This window comes from Bos javanicus, chromosome 8, assembly GCF_032452875.1.
Source record: "Bos javanicus breed banteng chromosome 8, ARS-OSU_banteng_1.0, whole genome shotgun sequence".
Taxonomy (NCBI): domain Eukaryota; kingdom Metazoa; phylum Chordata; class Mammalia; order Artiodactyla; family Bovidae; genus Bos; species Bos javanicus.
Window position 1 is genome coordinate 42497776 of NC_083875.1, and position 18912 is coordinate 42516687.

Genomic DNA, 18912 nt, shown 5'->3' on the forward strand with positions numbered 1-18912 from the left:
GACTGAACTTCATGGGACCCCAGGTGTATTAGCTTAAGCTGCCATAACAAAATACTCCAAACTGGGTGGCCTAAATACCAGAAATTTGTTTCTCAAAGTTCTAGAAGCTGGAAAGGCCAAGATCAAGGTGCCTGTTGATTTAGTGCCTCTCTTCCTGGCTTACCTTCTCTCTGTGTCCTCACATGGCAGAGGGAGAGCTCTGGTCTCTCTTCCTCTTCTTTTTAGAAATATTTATTTATTTGGCTATTATTCAGTCTTAGTTGCAGCACATAGGCTCTCTGGTTGTGCACACAGGCTTAGTTGCTCCATGGCATGTGGGATCTTAGCTCCCCTACCAGGATTGAACCCACATCCCTTGCAAGGTGGGTTCTTAACTTCTGGACCACCAGGAAAGTCCTTCTCTTCCCCTTCTTACAAGGACCCTAATGCCATCATGGCGGCTCCACCCTCATGACCTCATTTAAACTTGATTATCTGCCAAAGATCTTACCTCCAAGGCTTCAGTGTATGAAGTTTGGGGTGATGCAAACAATAAGCCCATAGCACCAGGTTTCCAGCCTTTGTTTTCTGAAACAACCATCTTCTGTTGGAAGCTCTTATGGTCTTCTAGGGTCAAAGGAGACATTGGAGTTCTGGTTCTAGGGGTTACCTAGGAGCAAGCAGGATGAACAGACCCCTTGTTTATGAGGAAATGCCTGGCAAGTTCTTAGATCCACTGGAGTGGGCAGGTACTGGAAAGACAATGTAGACATTCTGCTCTTCTGGACAACTGGAGTCCCAATCAACTCATGTTTAAGAGCCTGTACTTGGGAGTTAGATCTGGGTTTTAATCCTGTTTCAGTCATCTGGTAACTGTGTGACCCTGGACAAAGTACTTAGCAGCCTGTCTCAGCATGAAAATGGGCACAGACCTGTCTTGAAGGTTGGTGATGAGTAATGAGATCTTCTAGTAAAAACCTTTGCAGGATTTCAGGCACATAGCATCCATTAGTCTGTATTGCTGCTTATGGTCATGCAGTCATCCTTTGAGGACTTATTTTTGTGGGGAAAAGCATTCATCACAGCTGAGGTTGCATAGAACAACTCTGTGATGAGGTAGAGCTCCATTTCTACAGAAAAAGTGATGGGAATCTTTCTAGAAAGTAATTTAGGGGGTAAACAAGCCAATTCTGGTTCATATTGCATGGAATGTTTTAAATATGAAAGCAAGCATCTCCCTCTTACCCTTAATACATAAGGAAATTTCTGCTTAATGCTTCATACTCAATCCCAAGGGACTATCCAGAACATTATAATCATTTATACAATAATCTTTATACAGTTGGAAGTATATGCAGTGGCTGCTTTGGAATTACAGGTTTGCCATCTCATGTTGACTTGTCCCTAACTAAGCAGAGTTAGAGCCAATTACTACTCTGTTTGGAAAAGGCCTAGAACAGAAATTCATGGGATTCGTCCTTATCTATACTATTTCCCTTCAAAGTGAATATTAATGTGTGCTTGTGTTGATGCAAAACAAACAACCAGGTCCTCTCATGCACACACATTTCCCTGGGACAAATCACTGAGAAAAACTGTTGGGATGTATTTAATGAAAACATTTTGCTAGCTCAGAAATTCTTAAAGAGATCCAGCTTTCTTATGGAAAACAGCCCAAGATTCTTAGAGAAGACACTGAAAGTTGGAGAAGTGTTCTTTTCCTTTATCAGTGTTGTTTTGCCAAAGAAGATGCTGTGACTGTCTTCTTCACTGAAGAATGAAAGGAAGTTTTGATCGTATGCTTCCATCAGGCCACAGACACTTTTTCAAATTTGTTTTTCTTCATAACATTAAGTCAAGTCCTTTTCTTATAACTCTCTTGTTTCATAAAGACTTTAAGACAATTAAAAAATGAGAATAGATTTTCCCTGGTGGTCCAGTGGTTAAGAATCCACCTGCCAATGGAGGAGACATGGGTTTGATCCTTGGTCTGAGAAAGATCCCACATGCGGCGAAGCAACTGAGCCCATGCACAGCAACTACTAAGCCCCTGAGCTGCATACTGAAGCCCATGTGCCTAGAGCCTGTGCTCTGCAACAAGAGAAGCCACCATGATGAGAAGCCCACGCACTGCAGCGAAGAACAGCCTCCAGTTGCTGCAACTAGAGAAAGCCCACACACAGCAACAAAGACCCAGTAGAGCCAAAAATAATCTAAAAAAGGTAAGAATATAAAATATAATGAGGACTAAGGACAACGAAAAAGAAAGCAAAGTTGAGTGTAGAACATGTGTGCCTGTGGGGTGAAAATTTGGCTCTGGGCATCCCAGCAACCAGGGAAAAGAGGAAAGTCTAATTTGGTTACATGATTAAAAAAAAAAAAACTTTCTTAGAAGCTCAATTATCCCTGGCACTGAGAACAGAATTAAGTGTTCTCAGAGGTACAAATAAAGAGGATATTTTGAGCTCCGGTGATCAATTTCCTCAAATGTCCCCACAGTGACTGCCACTGAATTACGTAGGACTGCTTTATAGAACATCCCTCATGGCTGGCATTTTGCCACAGTATGATTCCATAAAGGAAAAGAAAGTCTTCAGGCAATTCTCCATTTATACTATGTATTTTCAAGAGAACTTTTGCAAAATATTGAGCAGCAAAGAGTTGGAGGTCATCTTGGCTGAGTAACTGAAAGGCAGTTCTTTGCAGATAGGGAAGTGCAGAGACACAGACTTCAGAGAGCTGGATAAGCTGGGCCAGAGATGACATTCTTTTATAAATATAAAAAGGAAACCCAAAGGTATGGGAGCCAGAAGAGAAGGCTGTCTACTTCTGCATGTTGAAGGGCAACTACATCAGAGAAGATGTAGATAATTTGGGGGAAGGAAAAAAAAATAAGTGATAATTTTATTACCTTAAGATAACTGCTATTAAGCAGTTTTGCATGTCCCCCCCTCCTCATCCACCCCATCCACAGTGGTTAATGTTAACAAAATCAGAATTTGCATATAGTTTTATATCATTTTTTTTATTTGAGCAGCATAAAATAAGTGATTGTATTTTATATTACTGGAGCATGTTGGGGGCACTGATATGATTTCTACCATGGTTCCAGGCCTTCTATGAAGTGTCATCTACCCACATGCTGTGAGAAAACACCACTTTGGGAAAATTAGGAAAAGAGGCTATTTAAATGGATTGGTGACCAGTAAAGAGGTCAGAGTGATACTATTTGGCAGGGTTTTTCCTCTTTTAAAGTAGCTTTCCCGAGAGTCCCGTTTTTCATGGTCAAGAATTTTTCTTTTTTTCTTTTTTTAAGAGGGGGCAAAAATTCATACTTGATTATAGAGTTAGTGGTGTTTACATTTAAACTAGTCCCCATATACGAACACTTCCCAGTAATATATAGCTCATTTTGTTCAATTTTGTGTGTTTCTCCTTCCCAGAAACAAACCATTTCTGATGCCTAAAAACAACCACAAATACACTGGACTCATGTCTTGAATGACCTCTAGGTTCAGATATTTCTTTGTTGACTTTGTGTAGATTTCCTTATCCCTTTATTGTAAGGCTTTGAAATGTGCCACTTTTTTTCCTGCAACTCTGAATTACCTTCTGTTCCAGGAAGGGATACATAAATGCATTTTCCTACATTGAGGTAGTTTTCTGCTAGCCAGATGCTGTGGTTGGATTTTACCTTCTCCCTGAACCAGAGTGTGACTGTCAAGTGAGGAGGCCAAGCTTTTTTCTTCCTATCAAATGTGGCTTATAGAAATCAGACCCAGTGAAGGGTGGTTGCTTTGTTCTCTGACAGCCTTAAAAAGTCAGGGCAGGAAATCTGTCAGTCGATTGCCTCAGACAATCCCTTTTGTACTAAAAGATGATTTCTTCTGAGGAAAGTTAACCAAATGTGACCTGAACCTTCTAAATTCTTCCTTTCCCAATAAATGAATTTAAGTATCTGAAAAGACATAATAAAATTAGAACCTTTCAATTGATATAATTAAGCGGCAGGAGTTAATGAGAGGATGTATTTGGCCGGCAGTTAGTTATGAATTCTCTGCCGTTACCAGGATTCAGTTAATGAGAGGAAACAATCAATACATGTTTGAAATTTTTTCTTCTCTCCAACACTGAAAATTTGATAAGCTGCTAGTTTTGAATATTTAAAGTCTTATGAGAGAAAAAAAAACTCCAGTTTTCTTTCTTAACACAAGAGGGAATGGATTTTTGTGCTTCTAGCTTAGGAGGTAGACAGTCCCCAGGTGGTATGTTTACTGCTCATATTTCTGTTTCAGAAATGTAAATGTGGTACAGGGGCTCCATCATAGAAAAGGTCCATTTCCTGACAGATTGGTTCGGAATTTAACTGCAAAGTGAATTCTGTTTTCTCCTGAGCTTCTATTCTAAACCAGAAAAACACTGCCTTGCTAGATTTGACAAATGAAAGCATTTGATGGGAGGTTCATATCATTACCAGATCCCTGAAATTCTGGGAACATTGATGGAATTTACCTGTGGACCATAATTCTCTTCTTTCCTTTGGAGCCTCAGGTTTCTGAGAGGACTTCTCTGGGTCCTTCTTTGGATTCTAAGAATGTCTGTGTGTTCATGGCTTCTAAAACTTCTTCATTCTTCCTTTTGTTTGGATATCTGTCAGGACCTCAGTGGAGCTTGGCTTCATTGTCAGCTGACCCCTCTGTTCACTCAGCTTCACAGAGCCTTTCCACAGGACTGTTTCTTCTTTCTCTCTCACTCCCATCCAGCTCTCCACCTTTCCTCTCATTTCCCCTCCAGCCCTCCCCCTCCCCCATCTATCCCACAATCCGCCCTTCCTGTCTTTCATAATTTTTTGTTTCTTTTTATTTTGATTCATTAAAAAATATTGAAAAGCACTGAGCAGAATATAACAACTTATTTCCAACATGTAAAACGTATAATTAACATTTCAAACTCCAAATGAAACATTCTAGGTAAAATTAAAGTCCTTTTTGATGCCTTGGTGTCATATTCTTTCTTGCCCTTCCTGGGGATAACTTATCAAGTGTGTATCTCATGAGGCCACAGGCTCATCTGATGGCCCTTCTTTGTCTGCATGGCCATGTCAACTGGAGCTTCACAGAAGGTTATCCTGTTGATTTGTGAGTTATTAGTTTATTATAAGTAGATGGGGGTGGTGGGTAGCCCAGAAACAAATTTAAGAAACATCCATTCTCATCCAAAATGTATGAGAAAGCAAGCAGATTGAGGGGCCCCTGGGGATACATTCATGAGGAAGAATCAGCTGTAAGAGACTTGAACAGGTGTAGCAGGTCCTTTGAAGGCATAGGAGTCACTCTTGTTGGAGTTCTGTGTGTCTCTTCTCCCATCTGTACAAGCATCTAGATCCTTGGTGACTGTCCACCTTTTTCCTTTTCTTCCTAGGAAGCCTGACTTGGGTCTTCATCATTCCTGATCTCATTCTTCATTACTCTCTTGGCTTTTTATGGATTCTGATGTCCACGTTTCTAACACTGACCTTGTGGGTGTTTCCTGATTCCATGGTTGTGTGATGGTTTGGCCTTGATACTCTTAAATCTGTCCCCAGGCTCTGCTTAATTTAGTTGAAGAAACTTAGCAATGGGCTCTGATACAGTTCCTCATCCTAGCCCACCAGAGCATGCTAGGAGACAGGTATTTGCTGGTAATCCACCTAAGACTTGACTTTATCCTGAGATCTTCACACCTTTCTTCCATTACTGCCAACTTTCAAGTCTTTAGGGAAAGTGGGGACCCAGTAAGTAAGACACCCAAACCCAGCAGTGTCAGGGAGCCTGGAGCCCAAGCTATCTATAGTGACTCTAATGACAGCCTTCAGCCTACTGAGACAGATCTTGGATGTTGAAACTGACTAGAGTTTCAAAGTTCCCTTCTGGGTCTCCTTTTTGTGGTATGTCTGGGACCTGAAACTTCTGGGAGACAGACTGACAATGCTGGGCTGGTGTGGGGTGGATCAGTTCAGTCAGTTCAGCCACTCAGTCATGTCCAACTTTTTGCAGCCCCATGGACTGCAGCACACCAGGCTTCCCTGTCCATCTCCCCTGTCCATCTCCATCTCCATCTCCCAGAGCCTGCTCAAACTCATGCCCATCGAGTCGGTCATGCCATCCAACCATCTCATCCTGTTGCCCCCTTCTCCTCCTGCCTTCAATCTTTCCCAGCATCAGAGTCTTTTCCAATGAGTCAGTTCTTCACATCAGATGGCCAAAATATTGGAGCTTCAGCTTCAGCATCAGGACTGATTTCCTTTAAGGTGCTTTCTCACTCACTCTGCCACCTTCATTATATGTGTACTGGTCACTTCAAAAGCTATTTTATGAGCTTTTTGTTGTGTTTCTCCAACCCTCTCTTCTTTTTCCAGCTTCTTTCCATTAATTTTTCCCTTCTCTTTTTGTCCTGACTTATGGGTCTGCTTGGCCCGTTCTCTCCTGCTATATCCGGTTAACTTGTCCTCTTGCCTGGTGAGTTGTAGGAGCACATTAATGGGGAAATGGAAAATATTGATCAGCCCAGTATAAAGCCTGCCAAAATGTTCATCATCCCTTCTCACTTTCATCAAATACCAGGAAAATAATACGGTGTGTAATAGACTCCAACAGGCATCTGAATTCAGGTCTCATGCTGTAGTTTGTATTTACTGCAAGGAAATTTTTTAAATGTAGCGTCTATGAAAAAGATAATGGTACTCAAGAACAACTCTCTTTAATTTACATGTACTGTTTTTAGTGGTCTTTGGTCTTACAACCCCCTCGTGATTAAACTTGTGGTCCACGAGGAAGAATGATCTAGCGACTTTTTCTCTGTACTGTTCAGTTCAGTTCAGTCACTCAGTCGTGTCCAACTCTTTGTGACTCCATGAATCGCAGCACGCCAGGCCTCCCTGTCCATCACCAACTCCCGGAGTTCACTCAAACTCATGTCCATTGAGTCAGTGATGCCATCCAGCCATCTCATCCTCTGTCATCCCCTTCTCCTCCTGCCCCCAATCCCTCCCAGCATCAGAGTCTTTTCCAATGAGTCAACTCTTTGCATGAGGTGGCCAAAGTACTGGAGTTTCAGCTTTAGCATCATTCCTTCCAAAGAACACCCAGAGCTGATCTCCTTTAGAATGGACTGGTTGGATCTCCTTGCAGTGCTGTTATACCATCTCTATTTAAGGTGGAGTTACAGTGTTGGAAGACCCGCATAACTGTCCTTTTTAGTGCTTTTTAAGAAAAAGAAATCAAATAACAGAAAACCTCAAACAACACAAATGAAACTTTTCTTATCCTTCTGCTGCTGCTGCTGCTAAGTCGCTTCAGTCGTGTCCGACTCTGCGACCCCATAGACGGCAGCCCACCAGGCTCCGTCCATGGGATTTTCCAGGCAAAAGTACTGGAGTGGGGTGCCATTGCCTTCTCCGTCTTATCCTTCTAGAGGTTAGAATATGCTCAAGATTCAAATTACCAGCCAGACCTCTCAGTGAGCTTTTCTTCCTGGTAGCTGCAAAAATATTGGGTCCAAAAACTGGGGGAATCTGGCTGTCTGGATTCTAATGCTAGTTCCAGCATTTATTTCTCTGGGAGGACCAGAGAGAGATCATCTAACCCCTTTGAACTTCAGTTTTCTTATGTGTAAGATAGGAGTTGATGAAACAAACCTATCTTTAAGATGTTGTAATAGCAGAAGTGGGTGAAAGGTGCTTAGCAAAGAGGCTGGCATACTGTCAGCACTCAGGTGTGGCTGACTCACCTCTGCTACCACTTCTTTACCTGCCCCCACCCCCACCTCCTACAGTGAGTGGTTCAAATCTCGTTCTGTCATGGGGCTGCCTGGGATTAATCTTGGATCCCCATTCTTTCTGTGTCACCAGGCATAAAACCTTCCACTTTCTAAGGTTGTTTCTGTATCTGGGAATCATTGATGGTGGAAACAATTAGGATGACATACTCAACTTCAAGTTTTAATACAGTACCTGGAACATAGTAAATGTTCACTCATTGTGATAATAACATGGTTCTGAGTATTCTTTCAAGGATTGCAGTCTTAGATCCCTCTGAAGTTCTAGGGTTCTGGCAGAGTTGAGATAGGGATAAAGTATTTATGAAGGTTAAAAGAATCACCAGTGACTTTTCAGAGAAGACATGCCGTCTTGATTTGTTCATTGAAATTTAAGTGAGTCTCATGTGACCTCTAAGGTCCCTTTAGTTCTATTATAGTTTCTGTCTTCATTACCCCCAACCCCTAGAAGATGACAGAGAAATGGAGCTGCCTTAGGTCCCTTCATAGAAGCTGCTGTTGGGGTCTTGGGGATGAAGGATCTGCTTGTCCTGCCAGGCACAACCAGCGTTTTTCCTGAATTTCCCCATATCCTCTCTCCTCTCCATCCAAAATGTAAGATAGACCCAAGGAGGGTCAACACTTGGGATGTTGTCAGCCAGCCTTGCCTTTGCTATTTTGGAGCTAGTAGAAATTAACTCGCAATGTGTGTGAAAGCAAAGATAGGACCTGGGTGGGCCCTGCAGAGCAGCTCAGCATGTAGTGTACAGCAGGTGGAAAGTACCCACATCCAACCACCTGTTTTATTTTTTTTCCAACCACCTATTTTATAGGTTTTTCTGAGTTCATTTACACTCAACTCTTTTGCTGGGCCTGCCTAGGTTGCAGTCTACAGCCCATTTTCTTTGCCCTTAACAAATGGAGACTCTAACCATACTGGCTTTTAGTTTGTCTCCTTTTGTGCACTATTGGCTGAACCTAATCCCAATAATATTCCTCTGTGTGTCTAGAGGTAACCATCCATGTGTTCCTTCCTCCAGCAAATTCAAGCCTCATGATCTGAGTAGTAGTCACATTGGACTCTCCCAAACTACTGAGAAAGAGCCCCTTTCCTTGCCTATGGCTGCTAAACAAATAGCCAGTGGTCCTCACCCCTGAGTGCTAACAGCATGGCTAGATTCTCTTCCTCCCTCCCCAGCCAGTGTGGCAGCAGCCATCTTTCTCTGTAGCTTGGTGACTCAGACTGGACTCTTGTCTATACCCAACAGAGCTTGTGCACATTTTCTGAAGGTTTAAATTAGGGGCTTATGCAAGTCATTACCCTAAGTCATCAAAACAGCAATTAACTCAATAACCATGACATTAAGCCAGCTGTTTTTTTCTGGGGAATGTGAAATTGGAAACCAATGCTGCAGTATGCTTGGCTCAGCCGTGAGTTTCCATGAAGCAAAACTAAATAAAGCAAGTGTAAATATTGTAAATATTTGAGTTCAGAGGGGCAGGGAACTACCTTTCTTTTCAGGGGGGAAAGGATCATGGGGACAAAATGAGAAGTACAGAATAAGGAGAGAAAATGGAGTGTCCAGTCCTGCAGGAACAAACACCTTTATAAATGAATATCCACAGCTTTCCTATGTTGCTTAACCTATTATGGATTATCCTGTATATTTAACATATTCAAAAACATTTCTGGTTAAATTTCTCCTAGGAGAATAACATCTTTGGCAACAATGTTTTAGAAAATTTGGGCTAATTTCATTATACCTACTGACTGCATATATTTATATTCCTTTAAAATTATATTTTTGAAGATTAAATTATACTTTTCATGAAATAGAGCTAATTTTATAAAGAAGCTATGAAAGTTTTCTCTAAAAGGTATTTTGAATATTTCTCTACAGCTTATTTGATCTGATCATTTAATGATGGAAACCTAAGTTTTCCTTCAAACTAAAAGCCCTGTACACAGTGAATATGGCAGTAATCAGATTTTTTCCAGCCAAATGAAGGCCCCACAAATACTAAAACCAAAGACTTTGGAAAGAAATGTTTTTTGGTTTTTTCTTGATTTTAAAATTAACATGTGTATATAGATTTGAGAAAATACTTAAAACTATTAAGAAATGATTATCATTGATATAATCCCATTATGAGACCATTGTTAACACTTTGGAAGTTTTTTCTTTGAAAACATTTTAACAAATGAGTCAGGTAATTCAATTGTATTCATTGTTGGATACAGTTGATAATAACTAATGTTGCAGTGAACATTTTAGTATATTAGTCTTTGATTCTTTGCCCATTTCTTTAGGATATATTCTTAGAAAGGGAATCAATTTGTTTAGGCATCTAACTTATTGTTAAATTGCATGTCAGACAGATGATACTAATTTTCACTCAGTGTTTTTATGTGTTCTGACTATACCCTCAATGCCATTGAGTATTATTTTTAATCCATTTTTTCTCAACTCTGGCTTTTACTTTGGAATCAATGCAAGAGTTTTAAATAACAAACAAACATAAAACAGGCTGCACCTGAGCTCTACCCTAAGCCAATGAAATCAGAATTTATGGGGAGTGGGAGGACAAACGCGAATATAAGTTTAAAAGCTCCTCAATGCATCTAGTTGATAGAAAGGGTTCATAACCACTTTGCTAATTGAGTAAATGAAAAATACTTCAAAGCTCTCTGCTATCACAGCACATTAGGATCTAAGTGGTATATGTTTGCCTCATTAGTTTGAAAAACTTACTGTGAAATTAGGGTCTGGCCAAAATATTTTGCCCCAAGTGGATCTGCACATACCTGGGGGAAAAAATGAGGTCATCTCTGCACCAAAATAGTTCCCCCTATTGCTTCCATCTTACCAATTAGTTTTTAGAAAACTTTTGCAGGGCTTTTTTTCCTTTTTCCTATTTCATCTCTAAACTTTCTATCTCTGAGGCTGCTTCAGAAATAGTGCGTGTTAATTGTTTTGCCTTTCTAATCACTATTCAGTTGTTTGTCAAGTATTTCATTTATTTTGGCATTTTCTGTACCAGGTCATACATTGTCCTTATCTTAGGGTGACCATCATTTCCCCATCTTATTTGTGGTTTGGTAGATGAAAATACTGAAGAAGACTATACCTGATAGAAATGCTACAGAAGGCCTGTACTAAAGACTGTACATAACCTGATAGAATTACTGCAGAAGGCCTGTGCATAGTTTGACCTGTCTGGTTTTATGATGCTCCAGGCACGTCTGGGCCCTTTTAGTTGTTAGTCTAGGGAAACTATTGACGCTCATCCTGTGAGGGTAAGCTGGTGTGAGAGAGTCTGCTCTTTGGTGAAATGTTTTCCCGTGTGTGAGAAGTACAGAAGGGAATATTTCCTCCTCACTTCTAATGATGTTACCTGAAAACCTGATGCCAGATGATTACATTATTTCCTTAAAGGTTGTTATTTCCTCACTTCTGTCTTGCCCCTGGGCCCACAACTCGCTCTTTCTCTGGAAGAAGAAGTCCCTCCCTCCCCCACATCCCAATACTTAATTTTTCATACTCTTTCACAGCCAAGAGTGACTGTAGGACATAGTTTTGTCCGATTACACGTAAACAAGATTCTGCTGGCAGCTTTGGGGAAGAGTTGCACTTTCCAAATAAAAGTGTAGTGATCCTGAAACCTCTTTCCCTTACCTCTAGCCTTGAATTCAGATATGATGCCTAGATTTTGAAGGCCATTTTGCAACCATGAGGTAAGAGACCCAAGAGAAAGACTAAGGATAGCCAACATGGCTCTGCTATATTTTAGCTGGTGGACTGACACTAACCATTGCCTGCATCCAGACTTTTGCTGAGGGTTAAACATGCTCTTAGCTGAGTCGATGTTAGATGGATTTTCTGTTACTCTCAGCTGAGAGCTTTCCCGATTCACCCAAATGATACTTTCCTAGTATCGTGTTTAGCCATTGATCGTAGCTTGTTATTTCCTATTTTTTTCTGTATAAGAGCTGAATTTTCAAGTCCAAGACCATTGCTAAACAGGGCAAGGCCAAGCTAGCTTGTTATCTCCCTTTTATTCTCTTCTTCCTTGGGCAGTGGTCAGGCTGGGGTTAGTTCTTGGGCCAAGAACTGGGGAAAGTCACTGCTTCTTATTATCTGTCTCCGATTATGTTTCTGCCTATACTGGTAAGTCAGTTTACTTTAATCTAAAGCTATTTAGGCTGAATTCAAATAGAAAAAAATGAGAAGTTATTGTCTATACCAACTTCTCCACACTTTTGCCTTTGATTTTGGGCCCACAGACATATATTAATAATAATAGTTATTTGCTTCCTTTTTTATTTTCTTTCTTGTGAATTTCTGGGGTTTTTGTTTTTTACAATTCTGGTAAGGTAGGGAGGCTGATCTCTAAGCAGCCTATTGGTATCTCTTGGTTTAAATATCATCTATAATATTCTAATTCGACACAATTTTTCTCATCCTTAATGACGGAAACAGTTTTGGTAATGAATGTAATTTGAAGTTACATCTATTTGTTCTCTGCCACCAAATGTTATGCCAGTGCCTTAATTGGTTTTGTTAGAGTGAGCTTGAAGCCATGGGTATATAAAGCAATTAAAATGTTTTGGCATTTTTCATCAGTCACTGAAGCATCATAAATTTTTGATTGCCTGTGTGATGAACATATTTACCAAGCACAAGTAGCTATAATTTATGTGTGTTCAGCTGGAGGATGGCAAATAAAATGTAAGTATGTTTGAGGTTAAAGAGAAATGTATCAACTGTCCGATCATTGCTACAATATAGCTAAGTGTTGAATCAAGAGGGAAAATAAAGGTAAATTTTACCTTTTCCTCTATATAATCATCACTAGCATTACCTAGGAGAAGGCAATGGCACCCCACTCCGGTGCTCTTGCCTGGAAAATCCCATGGACGGAGGAGCCTGGTAGGCTGCAGTCCATGGGGTCGCTAAGAGTTGGACACGACTGAGCGACTTCACTTTCACTTTTCACTTTCATGCGTTGGAGAAGGAAATAGCAACCCACTCCAGTGTTCTTGCCTGGAGAATCCCAGGGATGGGGGAGTCTGGTGGGCTGCCATCTATGGGGTCGCACAGGGTCGGACACGACTGAAGCGACTTAGCAGCAGCAGCATTACCTATTCAAATTTTTAGCTAAATGGTTTTGCATTGTCTTCTAGCATTCACTATTTGTTTCTATTAAATATGTAGGAATTTATGGAACTGGTCAGTATTTTGCCACTACACTTGTCGTCTTCAGTCTGTGGAAGTATCATGGAAAAACATGTATCTCCAATCCTGTGCTTGAACTAAAATGCTGAAACAGTGACCTGGTTTATTTGTAACCAAGAATCATCAAGTTCATCTTCTTTTTCAGATGTGACATGTACCAGAGCGTGAAAACAGCTGTGACAAAGCTCTCTTTGGAGCCTAAGTCATATCACTTGCTCACTGGAGCATCCTCTTTACATAGCCTGTCACTGTGATTCTAGCTCCATCTCACTGGAACAGAGTAGATCATGGGAAGAATCGAGCCTATGTAGGATGTTACTTCCTAGCACAGTGCCCAGGAAAAAGGTGCCAAGGAAAACCCGGGCAGGTCCTCTGTGGATGGACTCGTGACATCATGTAGTGACCTTTCCCAGAGACTCTGACCAATAAGAATCTTTACTCATTCACTTTCAGCTTCCTTTGTGGTGCAAGCTTCACCCTGACATCTTGATTTTAAGTATATAAAAGGAATTTCTGTGATATACTCTGTAGCTCAGGCTCATTGGTACATTCTCTGCATGTTTCAGGTGAGAGTTAGGTCAGTTTGCCGTGAGACCAGGATGTGAGTGGATGAGAATATGTCCCTTTCTTGACTCTTCACATCCTTCTAGAAATGTGCTGAATCCTTCTTATCACTCCAACACGGAACCAGAGAAATCAGATTTTATTCTAGGAACCAGCTGCCAAAATTTGAAGTCCTCCAACCTCAGGCTGGTGGCAGTGAGGGTGAAGTGCAAAGGGGCAGTGTTCTTTTCCTGACAATACTGAAGTCGTTCCTGACTCTGCTCCATATTCTTAGGAAGTAGACAGACAAGTGCTAGTTACCTTCCTTCTTTTCAGACAGAGGAACTGGTGAAAGGATGAAACCCCTCAGTTTCTGGGGCTCTTATTTAGACACCACCTTGTGTTCTCATTCAGGCTCCTGACCTTTGCTCTACTCTTGGCTCGTCCTGAGGGAAACTGGCCAGACTCCATCACCTGGTTGGCCTGTGAGTTGTCCCCTCTGTTTCTCCCCTCTTTCCAAGTCTCTCCTTTTTAATTATCAGCACAGACAACCCCCATGTAGTAAGACTCCATACAATCCTCACAGGCCTCAAGCGATGAGGGTAAAAACTAAAAAAATATCTCTGCCATGGAAGCTAATTGTGTATTTTTAATTAATTGCTCCAATTAGTCCCACTCTTTTCAGTTATGTTAATCTATAACAATGTCAGCTGGGATGCTTCTGGAAGTGGAAATTGCTGTAATGGTCAGGTACCTGTCAATTAAAACTCTTACTATGTGCAATTAGCTTCTCTTTGCATTTTCATGGCAACCCTGGGGAGTATGAGCGGCAGCATGGATGCAGCTTACCACATCTAGAGCAAATGGTATCAATATATTTCCATCCTATAATTTTGATGGCTTACATATTTTATTGTAGAGAGAAGTCAGTGATCAAAGATGGCATGATTAATGATGAAATAATTATAGAAGACCTAGTCTGGCCCCTTTGTTTATTAAATTCTGTAATGCAAAACTCGACAAATAATAAAAGCAGCTGATGGTGTATAGTTAAGGGTTTGGAGGCAAATGGCTTTCAAAGGTTTCCACTAATCACTTTGAAAGCATATTTAACATATTACTGATATGATTGTTTGTGATTAGCATATGTATTTGGTCTTTACAGTCAAGCTTCTTCAGGATCACGAATAAGAAAAAAGAGGATAGACTGGTTTCAATTACACACCTTGGCTTCATAGAACTTTTTTCTCAAATATTTGGGATTTTCCTTCTGTAGCCTAAAATTTTACTGTACAATAAAGTTTGCTTTCCAATAGAGCTAAGCACAGCCTGACAGTTATTACATGATTATTTAATAGAGTTCTTTCAACCACAATCTGCTTTTTAAATATATTATGAACTATGATAAACATACAGAAAAGTACACTAAACATAAAAATATATAGTTCAGTGATTAATCATGGAGTAAATATTGGTGTAAGCACATCAAGGTCAAGAAGTAAAATATCGACAGCAGCCCTTAGGGCCTTCTCTTGTCTCTTCCCAATTATTCCTTTTTCCTCTCAAAAGGCGCCTATATTACGTGTGAGCTCAGTCATGTCCGACTCTTTGCAACCCCATGGACTGTGGCACTCCAGGCTCCTCTGCCCATGGGATTTTCCAGACAAGAATACTGGAGCGGGTTGCCATTTCCTTCTCCAGGGGATCTTCCTAACCCAGAGATTGAACATGTCTTCTGCATGGTGGATTCTTTACCAACTGCGCCACCTGGGAAGCACCAAAAGGCACCCACCTTGAAGAAATTTCATTTGGTATTCATTTCCATGTTTTGAGAAGATGGTTGTTGCTCTCACTGCTTCTTTAAAAGCAGTTTTCTTTTGTACTCTGAAAGTGAAAGTGTTAGTTGCTCAGTCCTGTCCAACTCTTTGCAACCCTATGCACTATAGCTGACCAGGCTCCTCTGTCCATAAAATTTTCCAGGCAAGAATACTGGAGTGGGTTGCCATTCCCTTCTCCAGGGTATCTTCCTGATCTAGGGATTGAACTGGGTCTCCTGCATGAGCCACCTACACTAACTGCATTGTATAGAACAGTCTTTTGGACTCTGTGGGAGAGGGAGAGGGTGGGATGATTTGGGAGAAAGACATTGAAACATGTATAATATCATATATGAAATGAAACACCAGTCCAGGTTCGATGCAGGATACAGGATGCTTGGGGGTGGTGCACTGGGACAACCCAGAGGGATGGTACGGGGAGGGAAGTGGGAGGGGGGTTCAGGATGGGGAACACGTGTACACCTGTGGCAGATTCATGTTGATGTATGGCAAAACCAATACAATATTGTAAAGTAATTAGCCTCCGATTAAAATAAATAAATTTATATTAAAAAATAAAAAAAATATCTCTTTGTTTTTGGTTCTCAGCAGTTTTACTGTGGTTTGGCTAGTAAAGCCTATGTGAGGACTTCTATACTCTATTTGGAGTTTGTAGGACTTCTTGAATCTACAATTTATTTGGGAAAATTCTTAGCCACTATTTCTTAATATGTTATTTTTGACTCATTTATTGCTTTCCTTTCTCTCTAGGATTCCAGAAGTATGTTAGATCTTCTAAATATTTTCCTATCCTCTTTGAAAAATATTTTCCAACTTTTTGCCTCTTTATGCTAAGTATTTTTCTTACGTCACTAGTTTTTGTTCATTAAGTCTGATTTCAGTTGGGTATAGATTGTTCTAAACTGAGCCATTGAGGTCTTCACTTTGGCTATTGTATTTTTCATTTCTAGAATTTCTACTTAGTTGTTCTTCAGTTTGAAATGTCCTTTAAAAGTAAATTCTATTCTATGCTGAATTCGCAATCTGGCCTTTTATTTCCTTGAAAGAGTAAGTATAGTTTTGTCTTTCTGCTCTCAGTATTTCATTACTGTTCATGACTTAGCAAACTTTGATGAATGTCAGAAAGCTGATGTGATGTTTCCCTTGACAGTGATGTTCAGTGTGTTCCTGATGTGGTGATGACAAAAGAGCCAACTAGGATTCTCTTTGGATTGATTCATAGACTTTTTTCTTTTCATTATGGAAAAAAATCACAATATATACTGTAAAGCAGAGGAAAATATATGAGAACCCACAAAAATCCATCACCCAATTTCAACAGTTATCATCACTTAGCAACTATAGTTATCTTAAAATTCATGCCTAATAAGTTTAATATCTGGATCTACTGTGAGTCTCTTTCCATCATCTGTTGGCTCTTTGTTTCTTGTTCTTGTCTTCTTGCTGTTATTTTATTGGGTTTCAGAAGTTGTATTGAAAAATTATGTGTAGAAATTACTTGATGTGTAAGATAAGTTCTTTGCTTGGGGAAGATTTATGTTTTCTTCTACTACATGCCTGGCAGCTCTTAAATCTGAAATCATCTTAATCCAGTTTTAGGGATGAAGATGATTCAAAGCTCAGCTGAAATAGCTGTAAGAGCCAGTCTCCTTCTGGTTCACTCTGTTAGGGTGACTTAGACTCTCTTGGGCTTCCTTGGTGGCTCAGATGGTAAAGAATCCACCTGCAATTCAGGAGACCTGGGTTCGATCCCTGGGTCAGGAAGATCCCCTGGAATAGGGAATGGCTATCCACGTCAGTATTCTTGCCTGGAGAATTCCATGGACAGAGGAGCCTGGCAGGCTACAGTCCACGAGACGAAAAGTGTTGGACATGACTGAGCAACTAACACTTTGCTTTAGACTCTCTCACCAAGCCTAAGACTACAACATTTGTGATTTTATCTCCATGAAGCTGCAGAACAGTACTGCATAGCCCTTTGGCTGCCTCTTCATGAGTCAGTAAATTCTATCAAGAGGAAAAATCCAAACACTGGATCATTACTATCTTGTTCAGTATCCAGTGCTTTCAAGCAGAATATGTATATGTATTGTGAGTATGTACATTAGTTATCCTCAGAAAGGAGATTGGTCCAAATCTCCTGATATCCCATTGCTAAAAGCAAAAGACTACTCTATACACATTTTAACCTTTCATCCTGTAGTCTTTTATACTAACCATTTTAAAAGGGAAACTCAAATTGTAATATACGATGGTTGCTTATGGATTAATTGATTTCTGTATCTACCATAAGAATCTGTTAATCACTGTTTCTTTAAGCTGTGTGTTTACTCTCTTTAAGCTGTTTGTTTACTCTCTGATTCTTTTCTCATTCTGGTTTGTGTCACAGATACATGCTTTCTTACTCTTTGGCCCCTAAGTAGGTGCACCCAAAGAAGGCATGGTAGAAAATTGGGGGGTGAGAGTAGGGCAGAGAAGTCAGAGTTTTCTTACCTCTCTTTTTGCTTCCTTTGGTGTCTCTGGCAGTAGCTGGGTCTCCTGCATGGTTCCAGCTCTTACTGAAAGGCTCTGGCTTCTGGGCTGTGGTAACACCTCCTCCCATCGTTTGCACCTCCCCCACCTCCGCCTCTCCCCCGCCCCCCAACAGTAATAGGACTTCCTACTGTTGCTGACTTGTGGGCTGCCTTACAGTTTTTTGGTTTTTCAATCCTTCTGCTGCTGCTGCTGCTGCTGCTAAGGCGCTTCAGTCGTGTCTGACTCTGTGTGACCCCATAGACAGCAGCCCACCAGGCTCCCCCATCCCTGGGATTCTCCAGGCAAGAACACTGGAGTGGGTTGCCATTTCCTTCTCCAATGCATGAAAGTGAAAAGTGAAATTGAAGTCGCTCAGTCGTGTCCGATTCTTCGTGACCCCATGGACTGCAGCCCACCAGGCTCCTCCACCCATGGGATTTTCCAGGCAAGAGTACTGGAGTGGGGTGCCATCGCCTTCAATCCTTCTACCAGTGTGTAATCAGTGATACCGTTAAATTTACCTCTAAATTCCATATAGTAATACCTGCTACTTTTAAGACCTAGTGCTGTTACTTTATCTGTCATAGGGTTTTGTTACAGTATGAAATATGTAATACGCAGTCCTTATCCTCAGGGAAGGAACAAAAGACAGGAACAAATGACGTCTGTATATGAAAACATGACAGATGACCATGGATTAAGTGCCAACCTTGAGGATTTACTCAAGAAGGCCTAAGCAACTCAAGAGTGAGATCCCTAGAATCTTTCATGGAGGTAAGTCAGATTGTGTGGTAGAACAGGATTGAAAAATTCTCCAGGTGGAGCTGAAATAAGAAATCTCTGGGAAACAAAATTCTTGTTCAAAATCTCCATGGAAAAGTGGCGTTTGAAATTATTTTCCATTCAAACTAATGACATGTATGAGTAGCTTGGTGATTCTTCTTAATGCTTTGAAGAATCTTTAAACTCTGAAAAACTGATGCAATGGTGTTTTCAATCTCACTTTA

The 18912-nt window shown here is 40.6% G+C and overlaps 1 long non-coding RNA gene across 16 annotated transcripts in view; it reads left to right on the top strand.

Moving 5' to 3' along the window:
* The window catches only part of LOC133252648 (uncharacterized), a 279302-nt gene that overhangs the window by 115961 nt on the left and 144429 nt on the right, over positions 1-18912 (top strand). For 14 of the 16 annotated variants that reach the window (XR_009738022.1, XR_009738024.1, XR_009738029.1 and 11 more), the window contains one exon: positions 18540-18679. The exons of the other annotated variants lie outside the window; for them this stretch is intronic. This is a non-coding gene — a long non-coding RNA (uncharacterized LOC133252648). The remainder of the gene's footprint in view (positions 1-18539; positions 18680-18912) is intronic. 16 annotated transcript variants of the gene reach the window in all.